Genomic DNA, 17,085 nt, shown 5'->3' on the forward strand with positions numbered 1-17,085 from the left:
AGCCTGAAAAACCATCGTACCATTCACAGCGGGGAGAAACAGTAAACGTGTTGTGTGTGGAGGAGGCTTCAACTGATCATCCAACCTGGAGAGACGGAAGCACACCCGCACCACGGAGAAACCATGGAAATGTGGGGACTATGGGAAGGGATTCAGCTGCCCGTCTGCGCTGAAAATTCATCAACACAGTCACACTGGGGAGAGGCCGTTCACCTGCCCCGTGTGTGGGAAGCGATTCACTCAGTCATCCAGCCTGGTGAAACACCAGCTTGTTCACACTGGGGAGAGGCCGTTCACCTGCTCTGAATGTGGGAAGGGATTCACTCAGTCATCCGACCTGCTGAAACACCAGCTTGTTCACACTGGGGAGAGGCCGTTCACCTGCTCTGAATGTGGGAAGGGATTCACTCAGTCATCCGACCTGCTGATACACCAGCGAGTTCACACTGGAAAGACGCCATTCACCTGCTCTGAATGTGGGAAGGGATTCACTCAGTCATCCGACCTGCTGATACACCAGCGGGTTCACACCGGCGAGAGGCCGTTCACCTGCTCAGAGTGTGGGAAGCGATTTATTCATTCATCCAGCCTGGTGATACACCAGCGAGTTCACAAGTGACTGCAGGGGTTGGATTCTGCTATCATTGCAGCTGTTAATCACATCCCGACTGAATCGTGTCCATTCCGACAGTTGAAGTTTGTTTCTGATGATAATAACCCTAGAACTGGGCTGGAATATAATATTTTGATGTTTCAATAACAGAGTGTGTCGGTATTTAATGTTCCAAGATAAGAGGAGACTAATTGATGTCCTGTTACTGACTGCACCATTTTGGGGCCTTTTCTCCTTTCTAACTCTGGATTATTTCAGTTCTCATACCTTCGGTTTCTCTCGTGGACAAATGCCAGTTCCCCTTACCTTCCAGAGTGCCTCTCCTAGCCTTGGTATTGAGGGATGGTGTCGGTAACATGCCTGGGAGCCCTGAACACAAAACCCAGTCTGTGAATCACTTTCAGATACTGGACTTAGCGTGTGCCCCACAGCATCTCTCTCACCTTCGATGTGTGAATGGAGCATCACGCCTGCAAACCTGGGTTCAATTTAAATTTGAATTTATTCAGGAAATGTATTTAAGAAAATACAGATCACATCAAATAATTGCCAACGTTTTCGAGTCAACAAGATGAACAAGTAAATACATCCAGGCCCAATATTCCAGCTCTACATTCACAGGAGAAAGTCTGTTATCAAACTCCTCGAGTAGACAGAATAGAGAAAAATGCTAACTCTAAGTATATCTAGCCTCGGTTTTAAAAATCTTTCAAATCCCGACTGATACAATCTGGCGTTTTCCTTTCAGTTGAAGTGAATGGAAGATGAGAGGGGTGTTGGCATCCGGAACTCGGTTAATTCAGCTTCTGAAAGGTGTTCATTCCATATCGGGGAAAATGTGGTTGTTATCATTAGAGAGAGATTTCACTGAGCAGCAGTTGGTGTTTGCAACCAACTGGCCGTGGATATTTTCATCATAGAATGTTTAGATTAGAAATATTATTTTAGAATAAGAAGAGTTCAAGGACTAGTGGTTTGTGCTTGTCACAGGAAGACCAGTGCTTCGAACATTGTTGATGTATATTGAAGAAAATGCAGACTCGTGTCTCTGGACTATACCGTAGCCAAAGACTACCATATTCGGCAATGCCAGTTCCAGTTGGATAAGAGGTTGATGGCATAGCAAAAGATCCAGCAGTTAAAACAAAATTATCTCCAGTTATCTGCAGACATCGAATGTCGCAGCATGCTGACAAAGTTGTACTTAAGAATTTAAAGTATTGAGTTAAATTATTGGGATTGATTGTTATTGAATTGAATTGTTATAGAATGGAAAAGTGGTGAAGTTATGCTAAACTTGTATTGAACCTTGGTTAGACTTTGTGTGTGCAATTCTGGTCACCATATTACAAAAAGGATATGGAGGCACTGGAGAGGGTGCAGAGAAGATTTACAAGAATGACACCAGAAAGGCGATCGTATACCTATCGGGAAAGGATGGACAGGCCAGGTCTCTTTTCTCTTGAAAAAAGAAGGCTGAGGGGTGAGCTTATGTCTTTAAAATGATGAAAGGTTTTGATAGAGTAGATACAGTGTTTCCACTTGTGGGGACCAGCATAATTAGAGGTCATCAACATAAGATAGTCACCAAGAAATCAAATAGGGAATTCAGAAGAAACCTCTACCCAGAGAGTGGTGAGAATGGGCAACTCGCTGCCACAGGGAGGGGTTGAAGCGAATAGTATCGATGCATTTAAGGGAGGCTAGACAAGTATATGAGGGAGAAGGGAATAGAGGGTTATGCGGATATATTTAGATGAGGAAAGAAGGGAGGAGTCTCGAGAGGAGCATAAACGCCGGCATGGACTGGTTGGGCCGAATGGCCTGTTTCTGTGTCGTATATCCGATGTAATACTATTGTCCAGGACACACTGCTCGAAGGGGAAGATAAATGACTTGCATCCAAACGCAATTGTTACTTTTGTCTTCTTTGTAAAATGACAAAGTCTGGGCATAATTTGTTTGTGAAATTAAAATTGATTTTATATATATATAAAGATATATATATATATTGCTAAGCATCGCTGGTCAAACACATGGGAAGGAAAATTTAGCTGAAAATTGAGATAATTAAGTTTTATTTTTGAAAAAGTCCCGTCTCTGCGGTTCTGTCCAAACTATGTATTCAGAAATAAGTTTTTGGGGGCGACTGTTATGCTAAAGGTAACTAACATCCTTCCTCTTGGAGACTGAATTGCTCTCTGGCGTATTTTGGAGAATAAAAGGTCCAAGAAGAGGTTTGGTTAAATAAAATTAAACAAAGAAACTGGGTCAAAACTTGGGCCAAGTGGGAATGTTTGATCGATGTTTAAAGACAGTATGACTATATTGTATTAGACAGTAAAGTTCCTCCGGGCTCATGAATGAAATGGTGAACACTGTATAAAATGTAATGAGAGGAAATGAGTGAGGATATAAGAGGAAAACAGGAAAGTTACACCTCCAAATAGCAATGTTTCTTCACTCATTGTTCCTGGGCGAATTGTCATAAATCACCTGGGTACAATCTGGTGTTAATGTAAAGTTTTGTTGAAGTCAGGGAAGTGTAGGAAATTGCTAAGATTTCTCTGTGAGATGTTTGTGTCATTGCCTACATTGAACAATAAGAAAACTGAATTTGATCACCTGGCCACAACCGAGACATCGGGACCGTGCAGAGGGAGATGAGCAAAGATCTTCAGACACCCCACGATCTTTTGATAAGATCACCTCAAATGGCTTGGATCAGATGTCACACGTGACATGATACTGGGATACCGCTGCGTGTGTGTGTGTGAACGAGTCTCAGACATGCTCAGTTAACGACAACTGCACAACATGAAATGGCTAATGTGGCTCAGGAGAGTGAGAGAACTTTTTAAACCGTCAAGGTCGTGACACATTCTCCATAGAGAAACCGAATTTGAAATAATCCGGATAGAGTTAAACACACTGCTACCTGTCAGAGGCATTAGAATTTATAGTGGCGAAAATGCTGATCAAATTAGGATTTCCTTACAGCTAGAATGGTCATCAGTTTCAAGCCTCCACTAAGTACTGAACAAAGGAAGCTTGTAGAGAGGCTAAAAACAAAAAAAGTCAGCCTGTCTCTGTCTGGACAAGGTGGCCATGGCTGTGTACAGATCAGCTACAAGCTGAAGGTGGGAGATAAGGAGGCCAGACATTACAGGCTCCATAACAAAACATGGATCCAAGTGAGAGGCGATCTCCAGGAGGAAGCAGAGGACCTCAAAAGGGTTAGATTTGGAATCCGTGATAAACCGAGGCAGAGACCCTCAAAAGCATAATTTTGGTGGCAATAGAGAAAGAACCCTAAAGCCTGCTCCTTGGGAAGATTGGGAGACCAGGAAGACTCCCCTGAACCAGGTGGGTTGGGGTACATCCTGACCCCAAACACTAAATTAATAGTGTTCACTTAAAGAGTTAGTATCACTCCAGGACAAAAAGTAATTCAAGACCATTATAAAATACTTCAATACAAACTAAAAAAGTAATGACGGCGGGTTATTTTAAAGTAAGAAATGTCGTATGTTGATCAGTAATGTTAACTATTGGTTTGCCAAGTACAAATGCTGATAGTGATCATCATATGTGGGACTTAAATAAAATGACATCCCACCTCACAAAAAGAACTCGACCTGTCCCATCCAGTAAAAGAACCCACATTTAATGGACCAGAAGTAACTGAATCAGGAAATGTATTATATAACAATGTGCGTTTTTAAATTGTTCATTGAAATCAAAAGATTTAAACATGAGCTTGAATCTATCAACTAGATTATGTGAAGGGAGATATTCACAGTTAATAGACAAAATTGGAAGAGAATTAGGAAAGGATGTGTTAGTAAAGAATAGAAAACAGGATCCAATGGATGAGGAAGATGGGGAACACCAGGAGAATCAGTTTAAATCGCAAGGAAAGTGAGAGCTGACAGAATAGCTCAGAATAGGAGCCACAGCAAGGTTAGCAGGAGTAAACAGAATAGATATAGAATGTGAATGGGAACACGATGTGTCTTACTGGTGGTATTGTGTGTAGCCTCTGTGACATTTATGATGAATGTGGTACAGAAGGGACTAGACAAAGAGAGAGAGTAATCAAATCCCTTTTTTTATTCATGAAGGACAACTGAGAAAATGGTTTAGGGGAATAAAATCATAGGCTTTGATGTGATGCAGCCAATAGGAATGGGGATTTTTCCCCTAGGGAAGGAGAAAGAAGTGAAGATATTAGACCAGTGGGATTGGTCTTGCCTTTGCTGAGGAAAAATGGAAATGAAACGAAACCTTGGACGGTGTATAGGGTAGAATCGTTTGCAAGGGTGGAAGACTGAGTTAGGTCCGATCCATAAACAGTATGAGGAATATCCAAGATATCTGATTCAGAAGGGAGGAACTTGGATAGCACCAGATATGCAGTGTTGTACGCTGAAAGGAGCAACATGGCTGTAGCCTTGACGGGAAGGAGGTAATCTGTACAAAGAATTAGAAAGGGTAAGCTGCAGGACAAGTTATAATGAACCACAGAAGGCTGAAGACCAAGGGTGGGATAGGTGTATTGCTTGAAAAAGAAGGAATACAACTAAAGGGAGAGTGTATCCCAGCGATCGTTCGAGGAAATATACGGCGTATGACCTGAAGCATGACATGGTAATAACACAGTGTAGCTGGTATTGATTGTGTGTAGTGCAAGCAAGAAGGAATTCAAGCTAAAAATTGGGGTGGGACCCCAGGATCCTAGGAAAACTGGCCAGTGGGATAAAATGTTCGCTGAAATAAATGGAAAATTAATAAAAGAAAAGAAAAATGTTGGAAAAGCAAATTGAATTTACAAAGGACAGTTTGTTTTTACCAAAAGATACAAATGTGAACTTGAAAGCTGCAGCAGCGAGAAAGAGAAACAAAGATGTTGAGGAAAATGGACTGGAGGAAGATCATCAAATTACAAAACCTCATTTGAAGAAACGAGATTTAAATTGGTTGTGAAAAAAATATTGGTTTAAATATAAAAACTTACGAGTTAAACCCGACAAAGCTTTGTGCTGAGAAAGAGAAACAACGATGTTTAACTATGGACTGGAGTAAGGTCATCAAAAAATGATTAAGTTCGGATTCAAAAGGGGGAAAAGTAGTAAGCTCGGCGAACTCAGCACAGAAAGAAAAAACTGGGAGTTACAGAATTCTTAAAAACGATGGACCGGCACCGAAGTTTAGATTTTGTGCCGAGGGAAATAAAACACAAGATTTGCTCAGTGAACGGGATCGTAAAAAACCCAAACTGCTGGAATGTATATAGATTGCATGGAAATTGGATTTCTGTAAACAGAATAGCTATTAAAAATGTGTGGTCTCGCTTTAAATCAATGAAAAACTCGTTGGCAAGGATTTGAATTGGATGTGTAAAGAAATTGGAGTTTAATCTAAAATGCTGCCTTTCCCACTGAGAAGGTTTATTATGACAAATTTACTAATAATTTCTGCTATTTTAACGGATTCCTAATTTCTTATCAAGTTTTGAAAGCACAAAGACTTGGGGAAATATTTTCAGATGAATACCCGAAGTCACGTAATGACGTCAGACCTTCTTACAAACCTGTAGTGGAGTTTACCCATTCCATTGAAAGCTGTTTTATTTATACTGGACATTATCAGTTTGGATTTCTTAATAAAAGAAAGAAGACTCACCCGACAGACAGAGGACATGGTGGGATAGTCAGAATAAAAATAAAACAAAGAAAGCCTATGCAATAATACTTGCCTGCTACAGAGGACAGATAGATACTGAAACAAAACAAATTCAAGAGTTAGAAGCTGAAATAAATAAGCTGGAAGAGATAAAGGCAGGACCAGACGGATAGTGCAGTGCACTATCTCTACGGTGTACCCCACGGTGGGTAAGTGTAGTCCACAACCCCAACCTAACAGTCAATCAGACAGGGATAATGACTGCAGAGTAGAGGGGCCCCAGCACATGATAATGGCTATTTATCAGTGACACCGATACGCACCACCACCATTCGCTCCAGCGGATGTAGAGCAGCCCACATTACCAAACAGGAGGTGCCCCTCAGCCCACAGGAGACAAATTATATTGAATAAGTTACCAACCGCTGAAGCAAAATAGTAGAAATACAGAATTCTGACAAAAGTTTGGAGTAGAATATTTTGACTCAAAAGGCAGGGAAAAGAGTTGGGGAGTACGGGGAACGAAATTGGTTTGAATATAAAAACCACTTTGGGGCTGATGACCGCAACAGAAGTGATGCAGCATTCTTGAAAATGTTTAAGGATAGACTATGAAAGGCACATCAAAAGATAATTAAGTGAGCATTTAACATTGGAGATGATTATGATGAAACTTTGGAATGGGCAGAACATGCAGAGGAGTTCAAGTTCGAACAAAGGGATAAAAGAGCAAAAATAACAGCTACAGCAGTCGCAGGCGAGACGAAGGAGGAAGAGACGCACTCCCGCGCAGCTCACCTGATATGCTTGAACTGCAATCAGGAAGGCAACTTCAGTCGGGATTGCCTGTAGAAAAGCAGAGGTTATGGAAATTCTAAAGGGAGATGTCCAAATTGTGGTAAACTTGGACATTTGGCCAAAGATTGCTGGAGTAATGGGGGAGGCGCAGGAAGGCGAGGCCACCAACAGGCAAAGAAGGGAACACCATTAACCAGGGAAGATCAGCTGGACATGCTCAGACAGGTACCAGCACCACTGGTACCACTGCCACCACTGCCCCAACCCGAGAACACCCAATAACCAACTTAGATTTGCCCCTGAGCCATAGGACCGTCAACTTACAAATAGAGGGTGGGGGATACCAGAAAGCAACCCTAAGTGAGATGGTGTTGTTAGAAGTACAGAGGTAATGCTACCTGCTCAGTTTTGGTGCTGTCAGAATACAGAAGACAACATATTGGGCATCGATACATTAAGGGAGATAGGGGTACTGATAGATCTTCAGCATAGCCGGATAATTTTGAGGGATAAGCACGAAAACCGAATTAAGTTCGGAAACCCGGGACACCAGCAGCAACGAGTGGTAGGAACAACCATAATCCAACCCCAGTGGGAAACAAAGGCTGTATGGGGTAGCGTGTGCCAATTATACCCGACTCTGTGGGCACAATGCAAACAAGATTATGGATTAGAGATATCACCCATCAAAATTCCTGGACCTGAACACAAAGCTCACCGACAGTTCCAATTAACACCAGAAGCTGAGGTAGCAGTCTTCAGATAGTGCAGGAATTAGAGGAGCAAAGTGTATTGAAACATGTAATAGCCTCCATTAATTCACCTGTGTGGCTGATAAGGAAACCGAACAGCTCTTACCGACTGACTATCGATTATACCGCCCTGAATAAGGTGACTTCCGGAGAACAGCCAATAGTGGCAAGTCCGAACACAGTTTTTAATGGCCTGGATTCAGATCATAAGATATTCACCATGCTGGATATAGCGAATGGAACTTGGACCATTCCCTTAGACAAAGAGTCCCAAGGAAAACTTGCCTTCATGGTAAAGGGAAAACAATATACATGGCAGGAGTACCACAGGGATTCCATAACAGCCGGAGCATATTTCATCGAATATTGTCAGGGATTTTGGAACCAGTAGACTTAGGAGAAGGAAGGAGCGAAGTAACATTTCTGGGATACATAATATCATAAGGGAAGAGACAGATGCCCGAGGACAGTAAGCAACAATTCAATCAATCCCCAGACCAGGAACCGTGAAAGGGGTCAGGCAGGTACTAGGGCTATTCAACTACTGCAGACATGTTATTCCCGAATATGCCAAGGTGGCCTAACCTATACAGAACCAGGTCAAAGGGTGGAAACCCTCCTAAGAGCCAGTAAACTGGGGCCTAGATCAAGAAACTGCATGTGTGCGGTTAAAACAAACTCTCACAAGTGCTCCAGCCCTGGGACTACCAGACCAGAATAGGCCCTTTTACGTCTATACCTACCATATTAACCATCATTATAATGCGGTGGTGATTCAATTACATGGAGACAGGCATAGACCAGTGGCATATTACTCAGATAAACCGCAACCTGTAGCTGCAGGACTGTCCAGGTGTGTTGCTGCCCTCGACTGTGCGGCTTGGGCCATCAGAGTTAACGAACCAATAATAATGTCAGGATGCATTATTCTACAAACCCAGCGTACCTTAGTAGAATTACTTAACACTGGAAGGCTAAAAACGGTTTTCGATGCACAAAGGGCAAGGTGGTAAATAACGCTCTCCCCCCTCCTCCCCACCCCCCACCCCCCACCACCCCACCAACGGGACGGTAACAATAATAAAAGACGCCTGAAGGGTGGATCATTACAGAGGGAGAGGAGCATCAGTGTAGCCCAACAGAGGAAGATGAGGGAAGTAGTCAGGCAAGTGAAACCCCGCTTGAGGAGGCAGACATGGATCTATATGTAGATGGGTTTTGGTGCTACATCAATGGGACACCACAGATCTGATGGGCCGTGGTAGATAGCAGCGGTCAGGCCAAAGGGGAAGGATGGTTAGAAGAGAATCTATCAGCTCCAGTGGTTGAATTAGTGCTTCTAACTGAGGCTCTCAGGCTGGCTAGGGGAAAATGAGTAAACGTCTATACAGACAGTCGATACGCTTTCGGAGTAGTGCATGATTATATGATTGCCGGGAGCAGACGGGGATACACCACCTCAGGAGGAGGGCCGATTAAACATCAGGAGATTGGGAAACATCCAGTGGAAGCCTCTTTCCTACCCCAGGGGTGTGTGATAATAAAGATCAAAGCACACATAAAAAATAATGATCAGTATGAACAAGGGAATGCATGGACAGATGAAGCAACCAACCGAGTGGCAGAGACAGGTGCACTGACCAGGGAAGCCCAAGGCGGAGCATGTACAATTGGACCAGAGGAAGTAAATATGCTTGAGGTACAGGGAGAGGCCACTCCGCAGGAACAGGAGGGATGGAAGCAGAGAGGGCCAAACAAGGGACCAACGGGATATGGAGAAAAGATGGGAATGTGGTGGCCCCAGAATGCATCCAGGGGAGCCTATTAAATTTATACCACGGGTATGTGCATACAGATAGAACCAGTATGATAAGCTCGATGTCCAGATGCTGGTGGTGGAAAGGAATATCTAGAGATATAGACGACCTCTGCAGAAGGTGCGTGATATGCGCAAAATACAACCCAGGGGGGAAAGTAAAGGTCAGAATGGGACATCAGTCCCGACCGAAGGGACTCTGGGAAAATTTGCAGGTAGATTTTACTAGACCATTACACAGCAACAAGGGGAAAACATACTGCTTAGTTATAATAGATATGTTTATGAAGTGGGTAGAAGCTTTCGCCACCAGGAACTGTTCAGTAGAAACCATGGCCAGGATCCTAGCAAAGGATATAATGGCATTACAGCTGAACTCAGATCAAGGTACACACTACACAGGGAAGATAATGAAACAGGCCTGCACCTAGGGATTAGGCAAAAACTATCCCACATCAAAGAGACTGGAAAGCGATGGGTAGACAGGATACCCCGAGTATAAATAAAGCTCAAGGCAACCCCTAGTCGGACGATAGGAATGATACCCTTTGAACTAACAAAATATGGAAATCTGTAATGGAACTCTGTAAGCAGTTGCATGATTTAGAGTCAAAGGTTAGAGATCAGCAAATCAAGGATTTAGAGAACGACACTAAGAAACAGAAGTTCCAAACACCCCAAATAGGCAGTCAAGAGATTACCCCAGAGAGGTTCGGGATCGCATCCAAATGGATCGGTCTCTATCAGGTAATCATGGTAAGTTATGGTACTTATAAGGAGTATCGGCAAGAGGAAACACTGGACCCAGTTAAAAAAGTGTTGTAGGAGGTAGGCACCTTTAGAATATTCCAGAATATTAGGCATTAGGCACCTGCTAGATATATCTAAACGCATATAAGTTTAAAGTGGCCACACATAAAATGGCTGCCCAGGCATGATGGGAAATCAGGTAGTCAAGCTGTGAACTATTGAATGTTCAATGACCGAGCAATAACCCTGTGAGGCCCACTATAGGAATGCCTTGGATGCAGGATAAGAATAATGAGGAGAGAACCCATCTCCCGTATTCAAGGCCATAACCCAATTAATTCCCCAGGAAGAAAGATATAAGCGAACCCATCTCCTGTAAACAAGGTTATAAACCAATTATTTCTCCAAGAAGAAAGAACTAGTGAGAGAACCTATCTCCTGTAGTAAACTTATCAATCAGCCCAAGCTGACAAGAGACGAACACATGGTTCCTGAGATATAAGGGGAATTCTATTGGGTTAAAAGAACCTATATGTAATCTATAATCGTTGTGATTGGCTTGTGTCCAGCCGTGATGGGCTGTGTAACTGTAGTAAACTGTTTGTAACTGTTGTGAAACATATAAAATTGAATGTAACCCTTTGTTCTGTGGAGAGAAGCCTGGACTCAGTCTTGTGATTTCATCCCCGCTAAGCGTAATAAAGGCCGCATCAGCATTGGAACCGACTCTGAGTGTTGAGTGATTCTTCTGAGAAAACACTAACGCTAACAGTGGCGTAGTCGACGGGATTTCCCGGAGTCGCTGGACGCCCTTGGAAAAACCCGGGTGAGTATAAAAAAAAAACGATTTTTAAGTATAAAGGTTGCGGAAGGTGGAAGCTGGTTGATCGACACGAAGAGACAGTCTAATATCTCAAACGCCTAGCCTGAGCCTGAATTAAGAGGACTTTTGTCCCACGTGACGGCCAGGAACCAAGTAGGCGTAGAAAACACACTTAGACCGTGGGATCGTGATACCGAGAGACATCTTCCGGACCCAGTAGTGTAATTTGAAATACCCCGGGGTAGAACCAAGCGGTGTACAGCGGCTAACGGAATCCAAACCTGTGAACAGGGTCGGACCAACGGGCTGAGCGGTGGTAGGTAGTCGTTAAGGATACGTAGAGGACTGCGGGAATTGCTTAAACGCGTTTTTAAGAATTGTATAAGTTTGTGTAACAGCAGAACTTGTGACCTGACAGTAGCCAAGAGACAGTTTACTACAAGTCGCGCTAGAAAGAAAGCGGACCTCTGAGAGTAGATTCCTAACGGTACTAGTCCTACCCAGGAATGGCCATGAAAACAAGTCAACTCGAGTCAGGACCAGAAGGGTCGCTTACCCGCCACCTGGCGGAAAAACAAAAGAAGCTAATCGAGAAAATGATTAAAGCAGGGTGGAATCCTCAGGAACTAGTTATGTGAGGAATTATTTAGATAAAACTACGAATTCCCTGAAAGGTCATGGATCCAAAAATAGAGCCGGCCAAAACAAGAAGAGAGACTGTTGTAAATGTCTGATCGTTGAGTGAGAAGTGCCTGTGTGATTTTTGACTGCAGAATGAATTTTTTAATGTTTTCATGTTCCGAAAGCCTGGTTGGAAGAGGAATGCAAGTGTCTATTTATTTTAGAAACAGAGTGAAAGTCTTTTTTTAACCCTTTGTAGTGTTGTCCTGTATGTGGGAAGTTTTAAGACATTTAAGTTAGAAACGCAGGTGTGGATTCATTCGGATGATAAGTTACGGAGCTAGGAAAGTAAACAAATAAAGGATAGGTTTGTTGAGCAAAAGATTTATTTGACACGCTCACTTACTTGCCGAAAGAAAACATGCAATGATTGATTGGGTTGAAAGACATAAATTTAGTCTCAGAATGAGATAAAGAATGCTTTAAAAAAAAAGAGCTTCTAGCAAAAAAAAAAGTTTTAAATAAAGATTGAAATTACAAAGTTTGAATTGGGATTTTGAGATATTCAGATAAGGCACAGAAAATACTGAGGTGGATTCAAAAAAAAAATTATTAAATTAAATCTGATCAGGTCAAACTCCTGGGCGAGTGGCGAGCTATCTGCGAAGGTTTAAAAGGGACTTTTGGAAAATGTTAAAAACAGCAAGCTTTAGTAACGACTTTGAAACTAGAGCATTTTGAGATAACGAAAGGCAGCCCTCAAACTCTCAAAGCTGGACTCCATTCCAGTTATGGAGAAAAAGAAAAAGATAAAGACGCCACTTTGAAAGTAAACAAATGATTTTAAATTAACAACTTTATGGAGTTACGAACCCTCCGTGTAAAATACAAAACCTAATTTGAAGAAAGAAAAAAAAAGATGTAACGGACTAAATGGAAAAAGACATAACTTACTAAATACTAGTTGATGTTTGCTGTGAAAAAGATATTGGTTTAATTAGAAGGAAAAAAAAATTGGAATAGGTAAAAAACACTCTACATGGATTCGAATTTTAAATTATGAAAACGTTTCAATGCAGTTTGAAAAGATTTCCAAAATGGACAGTGTTGATCAAAAAAAGTCCCGAACAGTCTAAACAAGCAGGAGGGTTTTGAAGATAATGAGGAGAAAGAGAGAAATTTAAAAAAAAACAGATTTGAATTTCAGTAAACAAAATTGCTATTGTATGTGTGGTCTTGTTTTAAAACAATTTAAAAAAAAATTCTTTGGCAAGTACTTGAATTAGAAGTTAAGAAAACATTGGAGTTTACTCAAATGATTTATGCTGTTTTTAACGGATTCCTAATTTCGAAGCCAGTTTTGAAGGTACAAAGACTTTTTTTCAGATGATTACGTGAAGTCACGTAATGACATCAGGTCTTCTTACAAACCTGGAAAGGAGTTAACCCTTTCCATTGACAGCCGTTTTATACTGAACATTATTAATTTGGATTTCTTAATAGGGAAAAAAAAGACTCACCTAACAGAGGAAACAAAAATAAAAACAGAACTAGCTTATGTAATAATAGTTGCCTGATACAATAAAGAAATAGATACTCAATAAAACAAATTGAAGAGTTAAAAGCTAAGATAAACAGGCTGGAAGAGATAACGGGACTAGACGGATAGTGCAGTGCGCAGCCATAGCACCATCACCTCTGGCAATAGAGCCAATGTACCCCACGGTGGGTAGGTGTAGTCCACAAACCCAACCTAACGGTAAAGCAGACAGCGATGTTTGGAGGAATAGCTTTGGCCTTGGTCATAATAGGAGTTTGGGTAATATTTAAGTGGGTAAAGACATGGGCGCACTCCCTGCATATTCAACTCGAAATGGTTCGATTATAACCTTGTGCTTCTGATTTTGCAGGGTGACAGGGACACTCGTAGAGCAAAAAACTTAACCCCTGGTGACGACCAGGCCGTCTGTTTAAAATTACAGATAATACTTACCGGAATGGCAATACGAAAGGCGCTACTCGTCATATGGATAGCCCTGCGACATGCACGTACCCTGGGCAACACCGACGGACAGCAGAGCATGCTGGAAATAAACAACTACATGAACTATGGAGTCTTGTTTAATTTAACGGACGGAATATGCATCCCAGCAGCCAAGGACTGGAGCAAGGACAGGACTTATTTTAATGCATAGTTACAAGTGAATCCTAATAAGAATCCTAATACGAATCAGAGTATGTGTACAGTGCTCCACGGGTATAAGGAGCAGATGCATTAAACGGAGGGATGTCAAAGGGCCTGATGAATGTACTTTCGGCATAATTTGCGCGCCTCTGGGACAATCCCAGCAATCAGTCATCCGCAAGAAGGGAATGGGGCTGTGTGGGTATTACGAGGAGGCGGGGGCGGCTGCAATATCATTGTATGTATGTTACTCACCCCCTCCGACACCGCGCCCCATAAGAATCACTACATTGCCCGAGGAACTGCCTTGTCCCACAACTACGAAGGGACCAGAGAATGGGATTGTAATGTACAACGAAGGGGAACTGTTGTATGATAATGTTAAACATGAAATTGTGCCTGTTCTGATCAATATTTCAGGCATCCAGATGCCGGAATACTGTACAGAACAGTCAAGGAAGATGTACAATGTATTAAGTAAAGTTGTAATGCAGCAGGCTACCGATACAATGGGTGCCAGTAGGTTCCGGGGACAGGGGTTAGCCCCCAGGATGAAGAGGGAAATAGTTAATGATGTTGCTACCGTTTTCAATACAGGGACCTCCGTAGTGAACTCGATAGACATACAAGGATTAAATGAGAGGGTGGAACAGCTTAGAGGGGTGATGAAGGGGTTATTGGAGAGGGTGGAGCAAAACCAGGAAGACCAAGCCAACCTAGGAAAGGAGGGTGCCAAAATCCAGCTGGATGGCATCTCAGTCCTGAAAGCTCACGCCAGAACCATCAATCACCTCATTGATAGAGAACAGGAAGATACAGGGAAAGCAAAGACAGGGGCAACACTGTCACGCTTATGGTCTGTGGATGGTGGGACAGATCCGCCACAATCTCGACTAGATCCAACGCGGGGAAGTACCCGATTGGATAGACAGTTCACATTTAGCTCAGTTGGCGAACCAAAGGGGGACACTGGATAATTGTACTCTGAAGGGACTGACCAGAGTATACCCAGCAATTCCAGATTGCCAGATGGGTAGGACTACCAGGATAGGGATAGTCCTGATGATCCCTATAGCCACGCCGGACTCAGGGCCGTTCCCCCTATACCAATGAGAGAATATCGGAATAATATGGGAAAATGTCTCCATACGCTACTACCTGACCACCACCTCTGCCGTTCGTCGAAACAACATACTTACCGGGATTTCCCTAGCAGATTGCAAGCAAAAGGGGGAAATCACAGTATGCCCTCACCCGGTGGGCAGAGGGGAGCTAGACGAGTGCGGGTTTAACCGAACCGACGGGTGCGTACTAGAAATAGTGCCCGCACACATGCATTTCGCGAGGGCAGGCTATGGAGGGAAGGGAAGATACTGCTTCTCTACTACTGAGCGTTCATTCCAGTATAATGACCTGCAGTGCCATATACCACAGCCAAACTTTTGCTTACACCACTACGACCTGTCGCGATTGGGCAAGCGCATATCACCCAGGTTAGGCACCGGAAGTCCGAAGTTATTGAGGTAACCGATCAGCTCCATGATCATTTACAGGATTATGACGAACCAGATCAGGTCCTTATCCCACATCTAACCGAAGTATTACGAGAGTTGAGGCTCAGAGTGGGTCAATCCGTAAAGCTCTACCACCAACTACAAACTAAAATCAAAGTACTGGAAGAAGATACCGAGGTAGACTTACAAAGTCAGAGTTGGTGGAGAAAGGTCTGGGACAGGGGAATAAATGTGAACATCCACCCATGGATTCGAATAATTTCACATATACTTGTCGGGATACAATTGATCTTAGCAATAACATGGGGCGTAATGGCCTGCCAGGCATGCAGACACCACGCACAACGAAGACGGACAAATCACCGTTCCCCGGATACTAAACAAGCCTGTTTTATAAGGGGGCAGGAGGATTTGGACTTTGTCAATTCGATTTAAGCAACCGGGACTCCTGAAACTGCGTGACTGGCCAGCACTTTGAGGCAGGGAGTACCGGGCCGTGCACAAAATCTAATAAAGGTCGAATGATCGGTTAAAAGGGGACTATGACTAGTCCCTTTACCGAAAGGGGGAGTTGTTGTAGGAGGTAGGCACCTTTAGAATATACCAGAATACTAGGCATTAGGCACCTGCTAGATATATCTAAACGCATATAAGTTTAAAGTGGCCACACATAAAATGGCTGCCCAGGCATGATGGGAAATCAGGTAGTCAAGCTGTGAACTGTTGAATGTTCAATGACCGAGCAATAACCCTGTGAGGCCCACTATAGGAATGTCTTGGATGCAGGATAAGAATAATGAGGAGAGAACTCATCTCCCGTATTCAAGGCCATAAACCAATTAATTCCCCAGGAAGAAAGAGATAAGCGAACCCATCTCCTGTAAACAAGGTTATAAACCAATTATTTCTCCAAGAAGAAAGAACTAGTGAGAGAACCTATCTCCTGTAGTAAAGTTATCAATCAGCCCAAGCTGACAAGAGACGAACACATGGTTCCTGAGACATAAGGCGAATTCTATTGTGTTAAAAGAACCTATATGTAATCTATAATCGTTGTGATTGGCTTGTGTCCAGCCGTGATGGGCTGTGTATCTGTAGTAAACTGTTTGTAACTGTTGTGAAACATATAAAAGTGAATGTAACCCTTTGTTCTGTGGAGAGAAGCCTGGACTCAGTCTTGTGATTTCCTCCCCACTAAGCGTATTAAAGGCTGCATCAGCATTGGAACCGACTCTGAGTGTTGAGTGATTCTTCTGAGAAAACACTAACACTAACAAAAGCATGGTCACTAACTAACCAGTGACAACCGGAAAATAATGCTCGTGGAAATAACGTGGAGTAACGCAGCCTCATATCAGGGACAACAGACTGATGGATGGCAAGGCCTATATTACAGGGACTTGGGCGACATTAGTTTAATAAAACATCAAAAACACTGATGGTGACGGACGGAGCAACAGTAGAGTTAAATAACGGGCATAAAACAACGTTACAAGGAAACGAAACAACATTGGGGATGAGCCAATAA

Source organism: Pristiophorus japonicus, chromosome 23 (genome assembly GCF_044704955.1).
Source record: "Pristiophorus japonicus isolate sPriJap1 chromosome 23, sPriJap1.hap1, whole genome shotgun sequence".
In the NCBI taxonomy this organism is placed as follows: Eukaryota; Metazoa; Chordata; class Chondrichthyes; family Pristiophoridae; genus Pristiophorus; species Pristiophorus japonicus.